Consider the following 26,115-nt stretch of genomic DNA (forward strand, 5'->3'; position numbering starts at 1 on the left):
TTATAACCAGGAAGGTTTCTCACCTTGAGTCTGGAGCCTTAGACCACTCGGCCATCCTGACAACTGTGAATCCTTAATATTAATATGTTTTTCAGGATTCTGTAACAAAAAATTCTGATATGTCTGATGGAGACATGCAGAACTGAAGATACAAAGAACAGACAACAAAAAAATGCCAAAAGCTAATGAAGGATAGAGTAAAAAACATTTTTTAAGGAAATTGAAGAAGTGAGTGAATTCTAAGCTAGGCATATGATGACCTGTATCGAACGATTATTCACGTTTCATGTGTTTTCTGTTCTCAAATTGTGACATCTATCAAACTATTAATCACTGTTCATGTGTTTTCCTTTCAACCTTTGGAGAATTTCTCGGTGTTGACCGAAAGCTACTTTTTTAGGCAAAAGCTGTGTCAGAAGAAGGATTTGAACCCTCGCCTCCAATCGGACACCAGAATACCCCTATAGCCTGGAAAACTTCTCACCTTGAGTCTGGCTCTTAAGACACTCGCACATTATGACAACTCTGAAGCTTTGAAACTCACATCTTTCACGATTCTGTTACATAAAGTCTGATATGTCTGATGGAAACATGCAGATCTTAAGATACAAAGAACAGAAAATATTTTTTTTTTAAAAGGTAATGAAAGATATAGTAAAAAACTTTTTTTTAAAGGAATTTAGTAACTTTTTGAATTCTAAACTAGGCATATGATGACCTGTATCGAACGATTATTCACATTTCATGTGTTTTCTGTTCTCAAATTATGACATCTATCAAACTATTAATCACTGTTCATGTGTTTCCCTTTCAACCTTTGGAGAAATTCTCGGTGTTGACAAAAGTATACTTTTTTAGGCAAAAGCTGTGTCAGAAGAGGGATTTGAACCCTGGCCTCCAGTCAGAGACCAGAATACCATTATAACCAGGAAGTTTTCTCACCTTGAGTCTGGCGCCTTAGACCACTCGGCCATCCTGACAACTGTGAAACCTTAATATTAATATGTTTTTCAGGATTCTGTAACAAAAAAGTCTGATATGTCTGATGGAGACAGGCAGAACTGAAGATACAAAGAACAGACAACAAAAAAATGCCAAAAGCTAATGAAGGATAGAGTAAAAAACATTTTTTAAGGAAATTGAAGAAGTGAGTGAATTCTAAGCTAGGCATATGATGACCTGTATCGAACGATTATTCACGTTTCATGTGTTTTCTGTTCTCAAATTATGACATCTATCAAACTGTTAATCACTGTTCATGTGTTCCCCTCCAGTCGGAGACCAGAATACCCTTACAACCAGGAAGGTTTCTCCTTGAGTCTGGCGCCTTAGACCACTCGGCCATCCTGACGACTAAGAACCCTTAAAATTCATATTTTTTCACGATTCTGTAACATAAAGTCTGATATGTCTGATGGAAAATTGCAGAACTTAAGATACAAAGAACAGACAACAAAAAAATGCTAAAAGAAAGTGAAAGATAGAGTAAAAAACATTTTTTAAGGAAATTGAAAAAGTTAGTAAATTCTAAGCTAGGCATATGATGACCTGTATCGAACGATTATTCACGTTTCATGTGTTTTCTGTTCTCAAATTGTGACATCTATCAAACTATTAATCACTGTTCATGTGTTTTCCTTTCAACCTTTGGAGAATTTCTCGGTGTTGACCGAAAGCTACTTTTTTAGGCAAAAGCTGTGTCAGAAGAAGGATTTGAACCCTCGCCTCCAATCGGACACCAGAATACCCCTATAGCCTGGAAAGCTTCTCACCTTGAGTCTGGCTCTTAAGACACTCGCACATTATGACAACTCTGAAGCTTTGAAACTCACATCTTTCACGATTCTGTTACATAAAGTCTGATATGTCTGATGGAAACATGCAGATCTTAAGATACAAAGAACAGAAAATATTTTTTTTTTAAAAGGTAATGAAAGATATAGTAAAAAACTTTTTTTTAAAGGAATTTAGTAACTTTTTGAATTCTAAACTAGGCATATGATGACCTGTATCGAACGATTATTCACATTTCATGTGTTTTCTGTTCTCAAATTATGACATCTATCAAACTATTAATCACTGTTCATGTGTTTCCCTTTCAACCTTTGGAGAAATTCTCGGTGTTGACAAAAGTATACTTTTTTAGGCAAAAGCTGTGTCAGAAGAGGGATTTGAACCCTGGCCTCCAGTCAGAGACCAGAATACCATTATAACCAGGAAGTTTTCTCACCTTGAGTCTGGCGCCTTAGACCACTCGGCCATCCTGACAACTGTGAAACCTTAATATTAATATGTTTTTCAGGATTCTGTAACAAAAAAGTCTGATATGTCTGATGGAGACAGGCAGAACTGAAGATACAAAGAACAGACAACAAAAAAATGCCAAAAGCTAATGAAGGATAGAGTAAAAAACATTTTTTAAGGAAATTGAAGAAGTGAGTGAATTCTAAGCTAGGCATATGATGACCTGTATCGAACGATTATTCACGTTTCATGTGTTTTCTGTTCTCAAATTATGACATCTATCAAACTGTTAATCACTGTTCATGTGTTTCCCTTTCAACCTTTGGAGAAATTCTCGGTGTTGACAAAAGTGTACTTTTTTAGGCAAGTGCTCTGTCAGAAGAGGGATTTGAACCCTCGCCTCCAGTCGGAGACCAGAATACCCTTACAACCAGGAAGGTTTCTCACCTTGAGTCTGGCGCCTTAGACCACTCGGCCATCCTGACAACTAAGAACCCTTAAAATTCATATTTTTTCACGATTCTGTAACATAAAGTCTGATATGTCTGATGGAAAATTGCAGAACTTAAGACACAAAGAACAGACAACAAAAAAATGCTAAAAGAAAGTGAAAGATAGAGTAAAAAACTTTTTTTAAGGAAATTGAAAAAGTTAGTAAATTCTAAGCTAGGCATATGATGACCTGTATCAAACGATTATTCACGTTTCATGTGTTTTCTGTTCTCAAATTGTGACATCTATCAAACTATTAATCACTGTTCATGTGTTTTCCTTTCAACCTTTGGAGAATTTCTCGGTGTTGACCGAAAGCTACTTTTTTAGGCAAAAGCTGTGTCAGAAGAAGGATTTGAACCCTCGCCTCCAATCGGACACCAGAATACCCCTATAGCCTGGAAAGCTTCTCACCTTGAGTCTGGCTCTTAAGACACTCGCACATTATGACAACTCTGAAGCTTTGAAACTCACATCTTTCACGATTCTGTTACATAAAGTCTGATATGTCTGATGGAAACATGCAGATCTTAAGATACAAAGAACAGAAAATATTTTTTTTTTAAAAGGTAATGAAAGATATAGTAAAAAACTTTTTTTTAAAGGAATTGAGTAACTTTTTGAATTCTAAACTAGGCATATGATGACCTGTATCGAACGATTATTCACATTTCATGTGTTTTCTGTTCTCAAATTATGACATCTATCAAACTATTAATCACTGTTCATGTGTTTCCCTTTCAACCTTTGGAGAAATTCTCGGTGTTGACAAAAGTATACTTTTTTAGGCAAAAGCTGTGTCAGAAGAGGGATTTGAACCCTCGCCTCCAGTCAGAGACCAGAATACCCTTATAACCAGGAAGTTTTCTCACCTTGAGTCTGGCGCCTTAGACCACTCTGCCATCCTGACAACTGTGAAACCTTAATATTAATATGTTTTTCAGGATTCTGTAACAAAAAAGTCTGATATGTCTGATGGAGACAGGCAGAACTGAAGATACAAAGAACAGACAACAAAAAAATGCCAAAAGCTAATGAAGGATAGAGTAAAAAACATTTTTTAAGGAAATTGAAGAAGTGAGTGAATTCTAAGCTAGGCATATGATGACCTGTATCGAACGATTATTCACGTTTCATGTGTTTTCTGTTCTCAAATTGTGACATCTATCAAACTATTAATCACTGTTCATGTGTTTCCCTTTCAACCTTTGGAGAAATTCTCGGTGTTGACAAAAGTGTACTTTTTTAGGCAAGTGCTCTGTCAGAAGAGGGATTTGAACCCTCGCCTCCAGTCGGAGACCAGAATACCCTTACAACCAGGAAGGTTACTCACCTTGAGTCTGGCGCCTTAGACCACTCGGCCATCCTGACAACTAAGAACCCTTAAAATTCATATTTTTTCACGATTCTGTAACATAAAGTCTGATATGTCTGATGGAAAATTGCAGAACTTAAGATACAAAGAACAGACAACAAAAAAATGCTAAAAGAATGTGAAAGATAGAGTAAAAAACATTTTTTAAGGAAATTGAAAAAGTTAGTAAATTCTAAGCTAGGCATATGATGACCTGTATCGAACGATTATTCACGTTTCATGTGTTTTCTGTTCTCAAATTGTGACATCTATCAAACTATTAATCACTGTTCATGTGTTTTCCTTTCAACCTTTGGAGAATTTCTCGGTGTTGACCGAAAGCTACTTTTTTAGGCAAAAGCTGTGTCAGAAGAAGGATTTGAACCCTCGCCTCCAATCGGACACCAGAATACCCCTATAGCCTGGAAAGCTGCTCACCTTGAGTCTGGCTCTTAAGACACTCGCACATTATGACAACTCTGAAGCTTTGAAACTCACATCTTTCACGATTCTGTTACATAAAGTCTGATATGTCTGATGGAAACATGCAGATCTTAAGATACAAAGAACAGAAAAGATTTTTTTTTAAAAAGGTAATGAAAGATATAGTAAAAAACTTTTTTTTAAAGGAATTGAGTAACTTTTTGAATTCTAAACTAGGCATATGATGACCTGTATCGAACGATTATTCACATTTCATGTGTTTTCTGTTCTCAAATTATGACATCTATCAAACTATTAATCACTGTTCATGTGTTTCCCTTTCAACCTTTGGAGAAATTCTCGGTGTTGACAAAAGTATACTTTTTTAGGCAAAAGCTGTGTCAGAAGAGGGATTTGAACCCTCGCCTCCAGTCAGAGACCAGAATACCCTTATAACCAGGAAGTTTTCTCACCTTGAGTCTGGCGCCTTAGACCACTCGGCCATCCTGACAACTGTGAAACCTTAATATTAATATGTTTTTCAGGATTCTGTAACAAAAAAGTCTGATATGTCTGATGGAGACAGGCAGAACTGAAGATACAAAGAACAGACAACAAAAAAATGCCAAAAGCTAATGAAGGATAGAGTAAAAAACATTTTTTAAGGAAATTGAAGAAGTGAGTGAATTCTAAGCTAGGCATATGATGACCTGTATCGAACGATTATTCACGTTTCATGTGTTTTCTGTTCTCAAATTATGACATCTATCAAACTGTTAATCACTGTTCATGTGTTTCCCTTTCAACCTTTGGAGAAATTCTCAGTGTTGACACAATTATACTTTTTTAGGCAAGTGCTCTGTCAGAAGAGGGATTTGAACCCTCGCCGCCAGTCGGAGACCAGAATACCCTTATAACCAGGAAGGTTTCTCACCTTGAGTCTGGCGCCTTAGACCACTCGGCCATCCTGACAACTATGAACCCTTAAAATTCATATTTTTTCACGATTCTGTAACATAAAGTCTGATATGTTTGATGGAAAATTGCAGAACTTAAGATACAAAGAACAGACAACAAAAAAATGCTAAAAGAATGTGAAAGATAGAGTAAAAAACATTTTTTAAGGAAATTGAAAAAGTTAGTAAATTCTAAGCTAGGCATATGATGACCTGTATCGAACGATTATTCACGTTTCATGTGTTTTCTGTTCTCAAATTGTGACATCTATCAAACTATTAATCACTGTTCATGTGTTTTCCTTTCAACCTTTGGAGAATTTCTCGGTGTTGACCGAAAGCTACTTTTTTAGGCAAAAGCTGTGTCAGAAGAAGGATTTGAACCATCGCCTCCAATCGGACACCAGAATACCCCTATAGCCTGGAAAGCTTCTCACCTTGAGTCTGGCTCTTAAGACACTCGCACATTATGACAACTCTGAAGCTTTGAAACTCACATCTTTCACGATTCTGTTACATAAAGTCTGATATGTCTGATGGAAACATGCAGATCTTAAGATACAAAGAACAGAAAAGAAAAAAATGTTAAAAGGTAATGAAAGATATAGTAAAAAACTTTTTTTTAAAGGAATTTAGTAAACTTTTGAATTCTAAACTAGGCATATGATGACCTGTATCGAACGATTATTCACATTTCATGTGTTTTCTGTTCTCAAATTATGACATCTATCAAACTATTAATCACTGTTCATGTGTTTCCTTTTCAACCTTTGGAGAAATTCTCGGTGTTGACAAAAGTATACTTTTTTAGGCAAAAGCTCTGTCAGAAGAGGGATTTGAACCCTCGCCTCCAGTCAGAGACCAGAATACCCATATAACCAGGAAGGTTTCTCACCTTGAGTCTGGCGCCTTAGACCACTCGTCCATCCTGACAACTGTGAAACCTTAATATTAATATGTTTTTCAGGATTCTGTAACATAAAGTCTGATATGTCTGATGGAGACATGCAGAACTGAAGATACAAAGAACAGACAACAAAAAAATGCCAAAAGCTAATGAAGGATAGAGTAAAAAACATTTTTTAAGGAAATTGAAGAAGTGAGTGAATTCTAAACTAGGCATATGATGACCTGTATCGAACGATTATTCACATTTCATCTGTTTTCTGTTCTCAAATTATGACATCTATCAAACTATTAATCACTGTTCATGTGTTTCCCTTTCAACCTTTGGAGAAATTCTCGGTGTTGACAAAAGTATACTTTTTTAGGCAAAAGCTGTGTCAGAAGAGGGATTTGAACCCTCGCCTCCAGTCGGAGACCAGAATACCCTTATAACCAGGAAGGTTTCTCACCTTGAGTCTGGCGCCTTAGACCACTCGGCCATCCTGACAACTGTGAAACCTTAATATTAATATGTTTTTCAGGAATCTGTAACATAAAGTCTGATATGTCTGATGGAGACATGCAGAACTGAAGATACAAAGAACAGACAACAAAAAAATGCCAAAAGCTAATGAAGGATAGAGTAAAAAACATTTTTTAAGGAAATTGAAGAAGTGAGTGAATTCTAAGCTAGGCATATGATGACCTGTATCGAACGATTATTCACGTTACATGTGTTTTTTGTTCTCAAATTATGACATCTATCAAACTGTTAATCACTGTTCATGTGTTTTCCTTTCAACCTTTGGAGAAATTCTCGGTGTTGACAAAAATATACTTTTCTAGGCAAGTGCTCTGTCAGAAGAGGGATTTGAACCCTCGCCTCCAGTCGGAGACCAGAATACCCTTACAACCAGGAAGGTTTCTCACCTTGAGTCTGGCACCTTAGACCACTCGGCCATCCTGACAACTATGAACCCTTAAAATTCATATTTTTTCACGATTCTGTAACATAAAGTCTGATATGTCTGATGGAAAATTGCAGAACTTAAGATATAAAGAACAGACAACAAAAAAATGCTAAAAGAAAGTGAAAGATAGAGTAAAAAACATTTTTTAAGGAAATTGAAAAAGTTTGTAAATTCTAAGCTAGGCATATGATGACCTGTAACGAACGATTATTCACGTTTCATGTGTTTTCTGTTCTCAAATTGTGACATCTATCAAACTATTAATCACTGTTCATGTGTTTTCCTTTCAACCTTTGGAGAATTTCTCGGTGTTGACCGAAAGCTACTTTTTTAGGCAAAAGCTGTGTCAGAAGAAGGATTTGAACCCTCGCCTCCAATCGGACACCAGAATACCCCTATAGCCTGGAAAGCTTCTCACCTTGAGTCTGGCTCTTTAGACACTCGCACATTATGACAACTCTGAAGCTTTGAAATTCACATCTTTCACGATTCTGTTACATAAAGTCTGATATGTCTGATGGAAACATGCAGATCTTAAGATACAAATAACGGAAAAGAAAAAAATGTTAAAAGGTAATGAAAGATATAGTAAAAAACTTTTTTTTTAAGGAATTGAGTAACTTTTTGAATTCTAAACTAGGCATATGATGACCTGTATCGAACGATTATTCACGTTTCATGTGTTTTCTGTTCTCAAATTGTGACATCTATCAAACTATTAATCACTGTTCATGTGTTTTCCTTTCAACCTTTGGAGAATTTCTCGGTGTTGACCGAAAGCTACTTTTTTAGGCAAAAGCTGTGTCAGAAGAAGGATTTGAACCCTCGCCTCCAATCGGACACCAGAATACCCCTATAGCCTGGAAAGCTTCTCACCTTGAGTCTGGCTCTTAAGACACTCGCACATTATGACAACTCTGAAGCTTTGAAACTCACATCTTTCACGATTCTGTTACATAAAGTCTGATATGTCTGATGGAAACATGCAGATCTTAAGATACAAAGAACAGAAAAGAAAAAAATGTTAAAAGGTAATGAAAGATATAGTAAAACACTTTTTTTTAAAGGAATTTAGTAACTTTTTGAATTCTAAACTAGGCATATGATGACCTGTATCGAACGATTATTCACGTTTCATGTGTTTTCTGTTCTCAAATTGTGACATCTATCAAACTATTAATCACTGTTCATGTGTTTTCCTTTCAACCTTTGGAGAATTTCTCGGTGTTGACCGAAAGCTACTTTTTTAGGCAAAAGCTGTGTCAGAAGAAGGATTTGAACCCTCGCCTCCAATCGGACACCAGAATACCCCTATAGCCTGGAAAGCTTCTCACCTTGAGTCTGGCTCTTTAGACACTCGCACATTATGACAACTCTGAAGCTTTGAAATTCACATCTTTCACGATTCTGTTACATAAAGTCTGATATGTCTGATGGAAACATGCAGATCTTAAGATACAAAGAACGGAAAAGAAAAACATGTTAAAAGGTAATGAAAGATATAGTAAAAAACTTTTTTTTAAAGGAATTGAGTAACTTTTTGAATTCTAAACTAGGCATATGATGACCTGTATCGAACGATTATTCACGTTTCATGTGTTTTCTGTTCTCAAATTGTGACATCTATCAAACTATTAATCACTGTTCATGTGTTTTCCTTTCAACCTTTGGAGAATTTCTCGGTGTTGACCGAAAGCTACTTTTTTAGGCAAAAGCTGTGTGAGAAGAAGGATTTGAACCCTCGCCTCCAATCGGACACCAGAATACCCCTATAGCCTGGAAAGCTTCTCACCTTGAGTCTGGCTCTTAAGACACTCGCACATTATGACAACTCTGAAGCTTTGAAACTCACATCTTTCACGATTCTGTTACATAAAGTCTGATATGTCTGATGGAAACATGCAGATCTTAAGATACAAAGAACAGAAAAGAAAAAAATGTTAAAAGGTAATGAAAGATATAGTAAAACACTTTTTTTTAAAGGAATTGAGTAACTTTTTGAATTCTAAACTAGGCATATGATGACCTGTATCGAACAATTATTCACATTTCATGTGTTTTCTGTTCTCAAATTATGACATCTATCAAACTATTAATCACTGTTCATGTGTTTCCCTTTCAACCTTTGGAGAAATTCTCGGTGTTGACAAAAGTATACTTTTTTAGGCAAAAGCTCAGTCAGTAGAGGGATTTGAACCCTCGCCGCCAGTCGGAAACCAGAATACCCTTATAACCAGGAAGGTTTCTCACCTTGAGTTTGGCGCCTTAGACCACTCGGCCATCCTGACAACTATGAACCCTTAAAATTCATATTTTTTCACGATTCTGTAACATAAAGTCTGATATGTCTGATGGAAAATTGCAGAACTTAAGATACAAAGAACAGACAACAAAAAAATGCTAAAAGAAAGTGAAAGATAGAGTAAAAAACATTTTTTAAGGAAATTGAAAAAGTTTGTAAATTCTAAGCTAGGCATATGATGACCTGTAACGAACGATTATTCACGTTTCATGTGTTTTCTGTTCTCAAATTGTGACATCTATCAAACTATTAATCACTGTTCATGTGTTTTCCTTTCAACCTTTGGAGAATTTCTCGGTGTTGACCGAAAGCTACTTTTTTAGGCAAAAGCTGTGTCAGAAGAAGGATTTGAACCCTGGCCTCCAAACGGACACCAGAATACCCCTATAGCCTGGAAAGCTTCTCACCTTGAGTCTGGCTCTTTAGACACTCGCACAATACGACAACTCTGAAGCTTTGAAATTCACATCTTTCACGATTCTGTTACATAAAGTCTGATATGTCTGATGGAAACATGCAGATCTTAAGATACAAAGAACGGAAAAGAAAAAAATGTTAAAAGGTAATGAAAGATATAGTAAAAAACTTTTTTTTTAAGGAATTGAGTAACTTTTTGAATTCTAAACTAGGCATATGATGACCTGTATCGAACGATTATTCACGTTTCATGTGTTTTCTGTTCTCAAATTGTGACATCTATCAAACTATTAATCACTGTTCATGTGTTTTCCTTTCAACCTTTGGAGAATTTCTCGGTGTTGACCGAAAGCTACTTTTTTAGGCAAAAGCTGTGTCAGAAGAAGGATTTGAACCCTCGCCTCCAATCGGACACCAGAATACCCCTATAGCCTGGAAAGCTTCTCACCTTGAGTCTGGCTCTTAAGACACTCGCACATTATGACAACTCTGAAGCTTTGAAACTCACATCTTTCACGATTCTGTTACATAAAGTCTGATATGTCTGATGGAAACATGCAGATCTTAAGATACAAAGAACAGAAAATAAAAAAATGTTAAAAGGTAATGAAAGATATAGTAAAACACTTTTTTTTAAAGGAATTGAGTAACTTTTTGAATTCTAAACTAGGCATATGATGACCTGTATCGAACGATTATTCACGTTTCATGTGTTTTCTGTTCTCAAATTGTGACATCTATCAAACTATTAATCACTGTTCATGTGTTTTCCTTTCAACCTTTGGAGAATTTCTCGGTGTTGACCGAAAGCTACTTTTTTAGGCAAAAGCTGTGTCAGAAGAAGGATTTGAACCCTCGCCTCCAATCGGACACCAGCATACCCCTATAGCCTGGAAAGCTTCTCACCTTGAGTCTGGCTCTTTAGACACTCGCACATTATGACAACTCTGAAGCTTTGAAATTCACATCTTTCACGATTCTGTTACATAAAGTCTGGTATGTCTGATGGAAACATGCAGATCTTAAGATACAAAGAACGGAAAAGAAAAAAATGTTAAAAGGTAATGAAAGATATAGTAAAAAACTTTTTTTTTAAGGAATTGAGTAACTTTTTGAATTCTAAACTAGGCATATGATGACCTGTATCGAACGATTATTCACGTTTCATGTGTTTTCTGTTCTCAAATTGTGACATCTATCAAACTATTAATCACTGTTCATGTGTTTTCCTTTCAACCTTTGGAGAATTTCTCGGTGTTGACCGAAAGCTACTTTTTTAGGCAAAAGCTGTGTGAGAAGAAGGATTTGAACCCTCGCCTCCAATCGGACACCAGAATACCCCTATAGCCTGGAAAGCTTCTCACCTTGAGTCTGGCTCTTAAGACACTCGCACATTATGACAACTCTGAAGCTTTGAAACTCACATCTTTCACGATTCTGTTACATAAAGTCTGATATGTCTGATGGAAACATGCAGATCTTAAGATACAAAGAACAGAAAAGATTTTTTTTTTAAAAGGTAATGAAAGATATAGTAAAAAACTTTTTTTTAAAGGAATTGAGTAACTTTTTGAATTCTAAACTAGGCATATGATGACCTGTATCGAACGATTATTCACATTTCATGTGTTTTCTGTTCTCAAATTATGACATCTATCAAACTATTAATCACTGTTCATGTGTTTCCCTTTCAACCTTTGGAGAAATTCTCGGTGTTGACAAAAGTATACTTTTTTAGGCAAAAGCTGTGTCAGAAGAGGGATTTGAACCCTCGCCTCCAGTCAGAGACCAGAATACCCTTATAACCAGGAAGTTTTCTCACCTTGAGTCTGGCGCCTTAGACCACTCGGCCATCCTGACAACTGTGAAACCTTAATATTAATATGTTTTTCAGGATTCTGTAACAAAAAAGTCTGATATGTCTGATGGAGACAGGCAGAACTGAAGATACAAAGAACAGACAACAAAAAAATGCCAAAAGCTAATGAAGGATAGAGTAAAAAACATTTTTTAAGGAAATTGAAGAAGTGAGTGAATTCTAAGCTAGGCATATGATGACCTGTATCGAACGATTATTCACGTTTCATGTGTTTTCTGTTCTCAAATTATGACATCTATCAAACTGTTAATCACTGTTCATGTGTTTCCCTTTCAACCTTTGGAGAAATTCTCAGTGTTGACACAATTATACTTTTTTAGGCAAAAGCTCTGTCAGAACAGGGATTTGAACCCTCGCCGCCAGTCGGAGACCAGAATACCCTTATAACCAGGAAGGTTTCTCACCTTGAGTTTGGCGCCTTAGACCACTCGGCCATCCTGCCAACTGTGAAACCTTAATATTAATATGTTTTTCAGGATTCTGTAACATAAAGTCTGATATGTCTGATGGAAAATTGCAGAACTTAAGATACAAAGAACAGACAACAAAAAAATGCTAAAAGCAAGTGAAAGATAGAGTAAAAAATTTTTTTTAAGGAAATTGAAAAAGTTTGTAAATTCTAAGCTAGGCATATGATGACCTGTATCGAACGATTATTCACGTTTCATGTGTTTTCTGTTCTCAAATTATGACATCTATCAAACTGTTAATCACTGTTCATGTGTTTCCCTTTCAACCTTTGGAGAAATTCTCGGTGTTGACAAAAGTGTACTTTTTTAGGCAAGTGCTCTGTCAGAAGAGGGATTTGAACCCTCGCCTCCAGTCGGAGACCAGAATACCCTTACAACCAGGAAGTTTACTCACCTTGAGTCTGGCGCCTTAGACCACTCGGCCATCCTGACAACTAAGAACCCTTAAAATTCATATTTTTTCACGATTCTGTAACATAAAGTCTGATATGTCTGATGGAAAATTGCAGAACTTAAGATACAAAGAACAGACAACAAAAAAATGCTAAAAGAAAGTGAAAGATAGAGTAAAAAACTTTTTTTAAGGAAATTGAAAAAGTTAGTAAATTCTAAGCTAGGCATATGATGATCTGTATCGAACGATTATTCACGTTTCATGTGTTTTCTGTTCTCAAATTGTGACATCTATCAAACTATTAATCACTGTTCATGTGTTTTCCTTTCAACCTTTGGAGAATTTCTCGGTGTTGACCGAAAGCTACTTTTTTAGGCAAAAGCTGTGTCAGAAGAAGGATTTGAACCCTCGCCTCCAATCGGACACCAGAATACCCCTATAGCCTGGAAAGCTTCTCACCTTGAGTCTGGCTCTTAAGACACTCGCACATTATGACAACTCTGAAGCTTTGAAACTCACATCTTTCACGATTCTGTTACATAAAGTCTGATATGTCTGATGGAAACATGCAGATCTTAAGATACAAAGAACAGAAAAGATTTTTTTTTTAAAAGGTAATGAAAGATATAGTAAAAAACTTTTTTTTAAAGGAATTGAGTAACTTTTTGAATTCTAAACTAGGCATATGATGACCTGTATCGAACGATTATTCACATTTCATGTGTTTTCTGTTCTCAAATTATGACATCTATCAAACTATTAATCACTGTTCATGTGTTTCCCTTTCAACCTTTGGAGAAATTCTCGGTGTTGACAAAAGTATACTTTTTTAGGCAAAAGCTGTGTCAGAAGAGGGATTTGAACCCTCGCCTCCAGTCAGAGACCAGAATACCCTTATAACCAGGAAGTTTTCTCACCTTGAGTCTGGCGCCTTAGACCACTCGGCCATCCTGACAACTGTGAAACCTTAATATTAATATGTTTTTCAGGATTCTGTAACAAAAAAGTCTGATATGTCTGATGGAGACAGGCAGAACTGAAGATACAAAGAACAGACAACAAAAAAATGCCAAAAGCTAATGAAGGATAGAGTAAAAAACATTTTTTAAGGAAATTGAAGAAGTGAGTGAATTCTAAGCTAGGCATATGATGACCTGTATCGAACGATTATTCACGTTTCATGTGTTTTCTGTTCTCAAATTATGACATCTATCAAACTGTTAATCACTGTTCATGTGTTTCCCTTTCAACCTTTGGAGAAATTCTCAGTGTTGACACAATTATACTTTTTTAGGCAAGTGCTCTGTCAGAAGAGGGATTTGAACCCTCGCCGCCAGTCGGAGACCAGAATACCCTTATAACCAGGAAGGTTTCTGACCTTGAGTCTGGCGCCTTAGACCACTCGGCCATCCTGACAACTATGAACCCTTAAAATTCATATTTTTTCACGATTCTGTAACATAAAGTCTGATATGTTTGATGGAAAATTGCAGAACTTAAGATACAAAGAACAGACAACAAAAAAATGCTAAAAGAATGTGAAAGATAGAGTAAAAAACATTTTTTAAGGAAATTGAAAAAGTTAGTAAATTCTAAGCTAGGCATATGATGACCTGTATCGAACGATTATTCACGTTTCATGTGTTTTCTGTTCTCAAATTGTGACATCTATCAAACTATTAATCACTGTTCATGTGTTTTCCTTTCAACCTTTGGAGAATTTCTCGGTGTTGACCGAAAGCTACTTTTTTAGGCAAAAGCTGTGTCAGAAGAAGGATTTGAACCATCGCCTCCAATCGGACACCAGAATACCCCTATAGCCTGGAAAGCTTCTCACCTTGAGTCTGGCTCTTAAGACACTCGCACATTATGACAACTCTGAAGCTTTGAAACTCACATCTTTCACGATTCTGTTACATAAAGTCTGATATGTCTGATGGAAACATGCAGATCTTAAGATACAAAGAACAGAAAAGAAAAAAATGTTAAAAGGTAATGAAAGATATAGTAAAAAACTTTTTTTTAAAGGAATTTAGTAAACTTTTGAATTCTAAACTAGGCATATGATGACCTGTATCGAACGATTATTCACGTTTCATGTGTTTTCTGTTCTCAAATTATGACATCTATCAAACTGTTAATCACTGTTCATGTGTTTCCCTTTCAACCTTTGGAGAAATTCTCGGTGTTGACAAAAGTATACTTTTTTAGGCAAGTGCTCTGTCAGAAGAGGGATTTGAACCCTCGCCGCCAGTCGGAGACCAGAATACCCTTATAACCAGGAAGGTTTCTGACCTTGAGTCTGGCGCCTTAGACCACTCGGCCATCCTGACAACTATGAACCCTTAAAATTCATATTTTTTCACGATTCTGTAACATAAAGTCTGATATGTTTGATGGAAAATTGCAGAACTTAAGATACAAAGAACAGACAACAAAAAAATGCTAAAAGAATGTGAAAGATAGAGTAAAAAACATTTTTTAAGGAAATTGAAAAAGTTAGTAAATTCTAAGCTAGGCATATGATGACCTGTATCGAACGATTATTCACGTTTCATGTGTTTTCTGTTCTCAAATTGTGACATCTATCAAACTATTAATCACTGTTCATGTGTTTTCCTTTCAACCTTTGGAGAATTTCTCGGTGTTGACCGAAAGCTACTTTTTTAGGCAAAAGCTGTGTCAGAAGAAGGATTTGAACCATCGCCTCCAATCGGACACCAGAATACCCCTATAGCCTGGAAAGCTTCTCACCTTGAGTCTGGCTCTTTAGACACTCGCACATTATGACAACTCTGAAGCTTTGAAATTCACATCTTTCACGATTCTGTTACATAAAGTCTGATATGTCTGATGGAAACATGCAGATCTTAAGATACAAAGAACGGAAAAGAAAAAAATGTTAAAAGGTAATGAAAGATATAGTAAAAAACTTTTTTTTTAAGGAATTGAGTAACTTTTTGAATTCTAAACTAGGCATATGATGACCTGTATCGAACGATTATTCACGTTTCATGTGTTTTCTGTTCTCAAATTGTGACATCTATCAAACTATTAATCACTGTTCATGTGTTTTCCTTTCAACCTTTGGAGAATTTCTCGGTGTTGACCGAAAGCTACTTTTTTAGGCAAAAGCTGTGTCAGAAGAAGGATTTGAACCCTCGCCTCCAATCGGACACCAGAATACCCCTATAGCCTGGAAAGCTTCTCACCTTGAGTCTGGCTCTTAAGACACTCGCACATTATGACAACTCTGAAGCTTTGAAACTCACATCTTTCACGATTCTGTTACATAAAGTCTGATATGTCTGATGGAAACATGCAGATCTTAAGATACAAAGAACAGAAAAGAAAAAAATGTTAAAAGGTAATGAAAGATATAGTAAAACACTTTTTTTTAAAGGAATTGAGTAACTTTTTGAATTCTAAACTAGGCATATGATGACCTGTATCGAACAATTATTCACATTTCATGTGTTTTCTGTTCTCAAATTATGACATCTATCAAACTATTAATCACTGTTCATGTGTTTCCCTTTCAACCTTTGGAGAAATTCTCGGTGTTGACAAAAGTATACTTTTTTAGGCAAAAGCTCAGTCAGTAGAGGGATTTGAACCCTCGCCGCCAGTCGGAAAACAGAATACCCTTATAACCAGGAAGGTTTCTCACCTTGAGTTTGGCGCCTTAGACCACTCGGCCATCCTGACAACTATGAACCCTTAAAATTCATATTTTTTCACGATTCTGTAACATAAAGTCTGATATGTCTGATGGAAAATTGCAGAACTTAAGATACAAAGAACAGACAACAAAAAAATGCTAAAAGAAAGTGAAAGATAGAGTAAAAAACATTTTTTAAGGAAATTGAAAAAGTTTGTAAATTCTAAGCTAGGCATATGATGACCTGTAACGAACGATTATTCACGTTTCATGTGTTTTCTGTTCTCAAATTGTGACATCTATCAAACTATTAATCACTGTTCATGTGTTTTCCTTTCAACCTTTGGAGAATTTCTCGGTGTTGACCGAAAGCTACTTTTTTAGGCAAAAGCTGTGTCAGAAGAAGGATTTGAACCCTGGCCTCCAAACGGACACCAGAATACCCCTATAGCCTGGAAAGCTTCTCACCTTGAGTCTGGCTCTTTAGACACTCGCACATTACGACAACTCTGAAGCTTTGAAATTCACATCTTTCACGATTCTGTTACATAAAGTCTGATATGTCTGATGGAAACATGCAGATCTTAAGATACAAAGAACGGAAAAGAAAAAAATGTTAAAAGGTAATGAAAGATATAGTAAAAAACTTTTTTTTTAAGGAATTGAGTAACTTTTTGAATTCTAAACTAGGCATATGATGACCTGTATCGAACGATTATTCACGTTTCATGTGTTTTCTGTTCTCAAATTGTGACATCTATCAAACTATTAATCACTGTTCATGTGTTTTCCTTTCAACCTTTGGAGAATTTCTCGGTGTTGACCGAAAGCTACTTTTTTAGGCAAAAGCTGTGTCAGAAGAAGGATTTGAACCCTCGCCTCCAATCGGACACCAGAATACCCCTATAGCCTGGAAAGCTTCTCACCTTGAGTCTGGCTCTTAAGACACTCGCACATTATGACAACTCTGAAGCTTTGAAACTCACATCTTTCACGATTCTGTTACATAAAGTCTGATATGTCTGATGGAAACATGCAGATCTTAAGATACAAAGAACAGAAAAGAAAAAAATGTTAAAAGGTAATGAAAGATATAGTAAAAAACTTTTTTTTTAAGGAATTTAGTAACTTTTTGAATTCTAAACTAGGCATATGATGACCTGTATCGAACGATTATTCACATTTCATGTGTTTTCTGTTCTCAAATTATGACATCTATCAAACTATTAATCACTGTTCATGTGTTTCCCTTTCAACCTTTGGAGAAATTCTCGGTGTTGACAAAAGTATACTATTTTAGGCAAAAGCTTTGTCAGAAGAGGGATTTGAACCCTCGCCTCCAGTCGGAGACCAGAATACCCATATAACCAGGAAGGTTTCTCACCTTGAGTCTGGCGCCTTAGACCACTCGGCCATCCTGACAACTGTTCAACCTTAATATTAATATGTTTTTCAGGATTCTGTAACATAAAGTCTGATATGTCTGATGGAGACATGCAGAACTGAAGATACAAAGAACAGACAACAAAAAAATGCCAAAAGCTAATGAAGGATAGAGTAAAATTTTTTTTTAAAGGAAATTGAAGAAGTGAGTGAATTCTAAGCTAGGCATATGATGACCTGTATCGAACGATTATTCACGTTTCATGTGTTTTCTGTTCTCAAATTATGACATCTATCAAACTGTTAATCACTGTTCATGTGTTTCCCTTTCAACCTTTGGAGAAATTCTCGGTGTTGACAAAAGTATACTTTTTTAGGCAAAAGCTCAGTCAGTAGAGGGATTTGAACCCTCGCCGCCAGTCGGAGACCAGAATACCCTTATAACCAGGAAGGTTTCTCACCTTGAGTTTGGCGCCTTAGAGCACTCGGCCATCCTGACAACTATGAACCCTTAAAATTCATATTTTTTCACGATTCTGTAACATAAAGTCTGATATGTCTGATGGAAAATTGCAGAACTTAAGATACAAAGAACAGACAACAAAAAAATGCTAAAAGAAAGTGAAAGATAGAGTAAAAAACATTTTTTAAGGAAATTGAAAAAGTTTGTAAATTCTAAGCTAGGCATATGATGACCTGTAACGAACGATTATTCACGTTTCATGTGTTTTCTGTTCTCAAATTGTGACATCTATCAAACTATTAATCACTGTTCATGTGTTTTCCTTTCAACCTTTGGAGAATTTCTCGGTGTTGACCGAAAGCTACTTTTTTAGGCAAAAGCTGTGTCAGAAGAAGGATTTGAACCCTCGCCTCCAATCGGACACCAGAATACCCCTATAGCCTGGAAAGCTTCTCACCTTGAGTCTGGCTCTTTAGACACTCGCACATTATGACAACTCTGAAGCTTTGAAATTCACATCTTTCACGATTCTGTTACATAAAGTCTGATATGTCTGATGGAAACATGCAGATCTTAAGATACAAAGAACGGAAAAGAAAAAAATGTTAAAAGGTAATGAAAGATATAGTAAAAAACTTTTTTTTTAAGGAATTGAGTAACTTTTTGAATTCTAAACTAGGCATATGATGACCTGTATCGAACGATTATTCACGTTTCATGTGTTTTCTGTTCTCAAATTGTGACATCTATCAAACTATTAATCACTGTTCATGTGTTTTCCTTTCAACCTTTGGAGAATTTCTCGGTGTTGACCGAAAGCTACTTTTTTAGGCAAAAGCTGTGTCAGAAGAAGGATTTGAACCCTCGCCTCCAATCGGACACCAGAATACCCCTATAGCCTGGAAAGCTTCTCACCTTGAGTCTGGCTCTTAAGACACTCGCACATTATGACAACTCTGAAGCTTTGAAACTCACATCTTTCACGATTCTGTTACATAAAGTCTGATATGTCTGATGGAAACATGCAGATCTTAAGATACAAAGAACAGAAAAGAAAAAAATGTTAAAAGGTAATGAAAGATATAGTAAAACACTTTTTTTTAAAGGAATTTAGTAACTTTTTGAATTCTAAACTAGGCATATGATGACCTGTATCGAACGATTATTCACGTTTCATGTGTTTTCTGTTCTCAAATTGTGACATCTATCAAACTATTAATCACTGTTCATGTGTTTTCCTTTCAACCTTTGGAGAATTTCTCGGTGTTGACCGAAAGCTACTTTTTTAGGCAAAAGCTGTGTCAGAAGAAGGATTTGAACCCTCGCCTCCAATCGGACACCAGAATACCCCTATAGCCTGGAAAGCTTCTCACCTTGAGTATGGCTCTTTAGACACTCGCACATTATGACAACTCTGAAGCTTTGAAATTCACATCTTTCACGATTCTGTTACATAAAGTCTGATATGTCTGATGGAAACATGCAGATCTTAAGATACAAAGAACGGAAAAGAAAAAAATGTTAAAAGGTAATGAAAGATATAGTAAAAAACTTTTTTTTTAAGGAATTGAGTAACTTTTTGAATTCTAAACTAGGCATATGATGACCTGTATCGAACGATTATTCACTTTTCATGTGTTTTCTGTTCTCAAATTGTGACATCTATCAAACTATTAATCACTGTTCATGTGTTTTCCTTTCAACCTTTGGAGAATTTCTCAGGGTTGACCGAAAGCTACTTTTTTAGGCAAAAGCTGTGTCAGAAGAAGGATTTGAACCCTCGCCTCCAATCGGACACCAGAGTACCCCTATAGCCTGGAAAGCTTCTCACCTTGAGTCTGGCTCTTAAGACACTCGCACATTATGACAACTCTGAAGCTTTGAAACTCACATCTTTCACGATTCTGTTACATAAAGTCTGATATGTCTGATGGAAACATGCAGATCTTAAGATACAAAGAACAGAAAAGAAAAAAATGTTAAAAGGTAATGAAAGATATAGTAAAACACTTTTTTTTAAAGGAATTGAGTAACTTTTTGAATTCTAAACTAGGCATATGATGACCTGTATCGAACGATTATTCACGTTTCATGTGTTTTCTGTTCTCAAATTGTGACATCTATCAAACTATTAATCACTGTTCATGTGTTTTCCTTTCAACCTTTGGAGAATTTCTCGGTGTTGACCGAAAGCTACTTTTTTAGGCAAAAGCTGTGTCAGAAGAAGGATTTGAACCCTCGCCTCCAATCGGACACCAGAATACCCCTATAGCCTGGAAAGCTTCTCACCTTGAGTCTGTCTCTTTAGACACTCGCACATTATGACAACTCTGAAGCTTTGAAATTCACATCTTTCACGATTCTGTTACATAAAGTCTGATATGTCTGATGGAAACATGCAGATCTTAAGATACAAAGAACGGAAAAGAAAAAAATGTTAAAAGGTAATGAAAGATATAGTAAAAAACTTTTTTTTTAAGGAATTGAGTAACTTTTTGAATTCTAAACTAGGCATATGATGACCTGTATCGAACGATTATTCACGTTTCATGTGTTTTCTGTTCTCAAATTGTGACATCTATCAAACTATTAATCACTGTTCATGTGTTTTCCTTTCAACCTTTGGAGAATTTCTCGGTGTTGACCGAAAGCTACTTTTTTAGGCAAAAGCTGTGTGAGAAGAAGGATTTGAACCCTCGCCTCCAATCGGACACCAGAATACCCCTATAGCCTGGAAAGCTTCTCACCTTGAGTCTGGCTCTTAAGACACTCGCACATTATGACAACTCTGAAGCTTTGAAACTCACATCTTTCACGATTCTGTAACATAAAGTCTGATATGTCTGATGGAAACATGCAGATCTTAAGATACAAAGAACAGAAAATAAAAAAATGTTAAAAGGTAATGAAAGATATAGTAAAAAACTTTTTTTTAAAGGAATTTAGTAACTTTTTGAATTCAAAACTAGGCATATGATGACCTGTATCGAACAATTATTCACATTTCATGTGTTTTCTGTTCTCAAATTATGACATCTATCAAACTATTAATCACTGTTCATGTGTTTCCCTTTCAACCTTTGGAGAAATTCTCGGTGTTGACAAAAGTATACTTTTTTAGGCAAAAGCTCTGTCAGAACAGGGATTTGAACACTCGCCTCCAGTCGGAGACCAGAATACCATTATAACCAGGAAGGTTTCTCACCTTGAGTTTGGCGCCTTAGACCACTCGGCCATCCTGCCAACTGTGAAACCTTAATATTAATATGTTTTTCAGGATTCTGTAACATAAAGTCTGATATGTCTGATGGAAAATTGCAGAACTTAAGATACAAAGAACAGACAACAAAAAAATGCTAAAAGCAAGTGAAAGATAGAGTAAAAAACATTTTTTAAGGAAATTGAAAAAGTTTGTAAATTCTAAGCTAGGCATATGATGACCTGTAACGAACGATTATTCACATTTCATGTGTTTTCTGTTCTCAAATTATGACATCTATCAAACTATTAATCACTGTTCATGTGTTTTCCTTTCAACCTTTGGAGAATTTCTCGGTGTTGACCGAAAGCTACTTTTTTAGGCAAAAGCTGTGTCAGAAGAAGGATTTGAACCCTAGCCTCCAATCGGACACCAGAATACCCCTATAGCCTGGAAAGCTTCTCACCTTGAGTCTGGCTCTTTAGACACTCGCACATTATGACAACTCTGAAGCTTTGAAATTCACATCTTTCACGATTCTGTTACATAAAGTCTGATATGTCTGATGGAAACATGCAGATCTTAAGATACAAAGAACGGAAAAGAAAAAAATGTTAAAAGGTAATGAAAGATATAGTAAAAAACTTTTTTTTTAAGGAATTTAGTAACTTTTTGAATTCTAAACTAGGCATATGATGACCTGTATCGAACGATTATTCACGTTTCATGTGTTTTCTGTTCTCAAATTGTGACATCTATCAAACTATTAATCACTGTTCATGTGTTTTCCTTTCAACCTTTGGAGAATTTCTCGGTATTGACCGAAAGCTACTTTTTTAGGCAAAAGCTGTGTCAGAAGAAGGATTTGAACCCTCGCCTCCAATCGGACACCAGAATACCCCTATAGCCTGGAAAGCTTCTCACCTTGAGTCTGGCTCTTAAGACACTCGCACATTATGACAACTCTGAAGCTTTGAAACTCACATCTTTCACGATTCTGTTACATAAAGTCTGATATGTCTGATGGAAACATGCAGATCTTAAGATACAAAGAACAGAAAAGAAAAAAATGTTAAAAGGTAATGAAAGATATAGTAAAACACTTTTTTTTAAAGGAATTGAGTAACTTTTTGAATTCTAAACTAGGCATATGATGACCTGTATCGAACGATTATTCACGTTTCATGTGTTTTCTGTTCTCAAATTGTGACATCTATCAAACTATTAATCACTGTTCATGTGTTTTCCTTTCAACCTTTGGAGAATTTCTCGGTGTTGACCGAAAGCTACTTTTTTAGGCAAAAGCTGTGTCAGAAGAAGGATTTGAACCCTCGCCTCCAATCGGACACCAGAATACCCCTATAGCCTGGAAAGCTTCTCACCTTGAGTCTGTCTCTTTAGACACTCGCACATTATGACAACTCTGAAGCTTTGAAATTCACATCTTTCACGATTCTGTTACATAAAGTCTGATATGTCTGATGGAAACATGCAGATCTTAAGATACAAAGAACGGAAAAGAAAAAAATGTTAAAAGGTAATGAAAGATATAGTAAAAAACTTTTTTTTTAAGGAATTGAGTAACTTTTTGAATTCTAAACTAGGCATATGATGACCTGTATCGAACGATTATTCACGTTTCATGTGTTTTCTGTTCTCAAATTGTGACATCTATCAAACTATTAATCACTGTTCATGTGTTTTCCTTTCAACCTTTGGAGAATTTCTCGGTGTTGACCGAAAGCTACTTTTTTAGGCAAAAGCTGTGTGAGAAGAAGGATTTGAACCCTCGCCTCCAATCGGACACCAGAATACCCCTATAGCCTGGAAAGCTTCTCACCTTGAGTCTGGCTCTTAAGACACTCGCACATTATGACAACTCTGAAGCTTTGAAACTCACATCTTTCACGATTCTGTAACATAAAGTCTGATATGTCTGATGGAAACATGCAGATCTTAAGATACAAAGAACAGAAAATAAAAAAATGTTAAAAGGTAATGAAAGATATAGTAAAACACTTTTTTTTAAAGGAATTTAGTAACTTTTTGAATTCTAAACTAGGCATATGATGACCTGTATCGAACGATTATTCACGTTTCATGTGTTTTCTGTTCTCAAATTGTGACATCTATCAAACTATTAATCACTGTTCATGTGTTTTCCTTTCAACCTTTGGAGAATTTCTCGGTGTTGACCGAAAGCTACTTTTTTAGGCAAAAGCTGTGTCAGAAGAAGGATTTGAACCCTCGCCTCCAATCGGACACCAGAATACCCCTATAGCCTGGAAAGCTTCTCACCTTGAGTATGGCTCTTTAGACACTCGCACATTATGACAACTCTGAAGCTTTGAAATTCACATCTTTCACGATTCTGTTACATAAAGTCTGATATGTCTGATGGAAACATGCAGATCTTAAGATACAAAGAACGGAAAAGAAAAAAATGTTAAAAGGTAATGAAAGATATAGTAAAAAACTTTTTTTTTAAGGAATTGAGTAACTTTTTGAATTCTAAACTAGGCATATGATGACCTGTATCGAACGATTATTCACATTTCATGTGTTTTCTGTTCTCAAATTATGACATCTATCAAACTATTAATCACTGTTCATGTGTTTCCCTTTCAACCTTTGGAGAAATTCTCGGTGTTGACAAAAGTATACTTTTTTAGGCAAAAGCTCTGTCAGAACAGGGATTTGAACCCTCGCCTCCAGTCGGAGACCAGAAAACCATTATAACCAGGAAGGTTTCTCACCTTGAGTTTGGCGCCTTAGACCACTCGGCCATCCTGCCAACTGTGAAACCTTAATATTAATATGTTTTTCAGGATTCTGTAACATAAAGTCTGATATGTCTGATGGAAAATTGCAGAACTTAAGATACAAAGAACAGACAACAAAAAAATGCTAAAAGCAAGTGAAAGATAGAGTAAAAAACATTTTTTAAGGAAATTGAAAAAGTTTGTAAATTCTAAGCTAGGCATATGATGACCTGTAACGAACGATTATTCACATTTCATGTGTTTTCTGTTCTCAAATTATGACATCTATCAAACTATTAATCACTGTTCATGTGTTTTCCTTTCAACCTTTGGAGAATTTCTCGGTGTTGACCGAAAGCTACTTTTTTAGGCAAAAGCTGTGTCAGAAGAAGGATTTGAACCCTAGCCTCCAATCGGACACCAGAATACCCCTATAGCCTGGAAAGCTTCTCACCTTGAGTCTGGCTCTTTAGACACTCGCACATTATGACAACTCTGAAGCTTTGAAATTCACATCTTTCACGATTCTGTTACATAAAGTCTGATATGTCTGATGGAAACATGCAGATCTTAAGATACAAAGAACGGAAAAGAAAAAAATGTTAAAAGGTAATGAAAGATATAGTAAAAAAATTTTTTTTTAAGGAATTTAGTAACTTTTTGAATTCTAAACTAGGCATATGATGACCTGTATCGAACGATTATTCACGTTTCATGTGTTTTCTGTTCTCAAATTGTGACATCTATCAAACTATTAATCACTGTTCATGTGTTTTCCTTTCAACCTTTGGAGAATTTCTCGGTGTTGACCGAAAGCTACTTTTTTAGGCAAAAGCTGTGTCAGAAGAAGGATTTGAACCCTCGCCTCCAATCGGACACCAGAATACCCCTATAGCCTGGAAAGCTTCTCACCTTGAGTCTGGCTCTTAAGACACTCGCACATTATGACAACTCTGAAGCTTTGAAACTCACATCTTTCACGATTCTGTTACATAAAGTCTGATATGTCTGATGGAAACATGCAGATCTTAAGATACAAAGAACAGAAAAGAAAAAAATGTTAAAAGGTAATGAAAGATATAGTAAAACACTTTTTTTTAAAGGAATTTAGTAACTTTTTGAATTCTAAACTAGGCATATGATGACCTGTATCGAACGATTATTCACGTTTCATGTGTTTTCTGTTCTCAAATTGTGACATCTATCAAACTATTAATCACTGTTCATGTGTTTTCCTTTCAACCTTTGGAGAATTTCTCGGTGTTGACCGAAAGCTACTTTTTTAGGCAAAAGCTGTGTCAGAAGAAGGATTTGAACCCTCGCCTCCAATCGGACACCAGAATACCCCTATAGCCTGGAAAGCTTCTCACCTTGAGTATGGCTCTTTAGACACTCGCACATTATGACAACTCTGAAGCTTTGAAATTCACATCTTTCACGATTCTGTTACATAAAGTCTGATATGTCTGATGGAAACATGCAGATCTTAAGATACAAAGAACGGAAAATAAAAAAATGTTAAAAGGTAATGAAAGATATAGTAAAAAACATTTTTTTTAAGGAATTGAGTAACTTTTTGAATTCTAAACTAGGCATATGATGACCTGTATCGAACGATTATTCACTTTTCATGTGTTTTCTGTTCTCAAATTGTGACATCTATCAAACTATTAATCACTGTTCATGTGTTTTCCTTTCAACCTTTGGAGAATGTCTCGGTGTTGACCGAAAGCTACTTTTTTAGGCAAAAGCTGTGTCAGAAGAAGGATTTGAACCCTCGCCTCCAATCGGACACCAGAATACCCCTATAGCCTGGAAAGCTTCTCACCTTGAGTATGGCTCTTTAGACACTCGCACATT

General features: G+C 36.0%; 5 non-coding genes across 5 annotated transcripts; all 5 read right to left on the bottom strand.

The window, feature by feature from the left end:
• Positions 1–2,617: 2,617 nt before the first annotated feature.
• Positions 2,618–2,729, bottom strand: trnal-caa (transfer RNA leucine (anticodon CAA)). The gene is made up of 2 exons: positions 2,692–2,729; positions 2,618–2,663 (listed from the first exon to the last, which is right to left on the bottom strand). It is a non-coding gene; the product is annotated as a tRNA-Leu (tRNA).
• A 1,266-nt stretch (positions 2,730–3,995) lies between these two features.
• trnal-caa (transfer RNA leucine (anticodon CAA)) lies at positions 3,996–4,107 on the bottom strand. Its single transcript has 2 exons — positions 4,070–4,107; positions 3,996–4,041 (listed from the first exon to the last, which is right to left on the bottom strand). It is a non-coding gene; the product is annotated as a tRNA-Leu (tRNA).
• A 2,643-nt stretch (positions 4,108–6,750) lies between these two features.
• On the bottom strand, positions 6,751–6,862 carry trnal-caa (transfer RNA leucine (anticodon CAA)). Its single transcript has 2 exons — positions 6,825–6,862; positions 6,751–6,796 (listed from the first exon to the last, which is right to left on the bottom strand). It is a non-coding gene; the product is annotated as a tRNA-Leu (tRNA).
• A 5,851-nt stretch (positions 6,863–12,713) lies between these two features.
• Positions 12,714–12,825, bottom strand: trnal-caa (transfer RNA leucine (anticodon CAA)). The gene is made up of 2 exons: positions 12,788–12,825; positions 12,714–12,759 (listed from the first exon to the last, which is right to left on the bottom strand). It is a non-coding gene; the product is annotated as a tRNA-Leu (tRNA).
• A 4,933-nt stretch (positions 12,826–17,758) lies between these two features.
• On the bottom strand, positions 17,759–17,870 carry trnal-caa (transfer RNA leucine (anticodon CAA)). Its single transcript has 2 exons — positions 17,833–17,870; positions 17,759–17,804 (listed from the first exon to the last, which is right to left on the bottom strand). It is a non-coding gene; the product is annotated as a tRNA-Leu (tRNA).
• Positions 17,871–26,115: the final 8,245 nt, after the last annotated feature.

Source organism: Salvelinus alpinus, chromosome 19 (genome assembly GCF_045679555.1).
Source record: "Salvelinus alpinus chromosome 19, SLU_Salpinus.1, whole genome shotgun sequence".
NCBI lineage: Eukaryota > Metazoa > Chordata > Actinopteri > Salmoniformes > Salmonidae > Salvelinus > Salvelinus alpinus.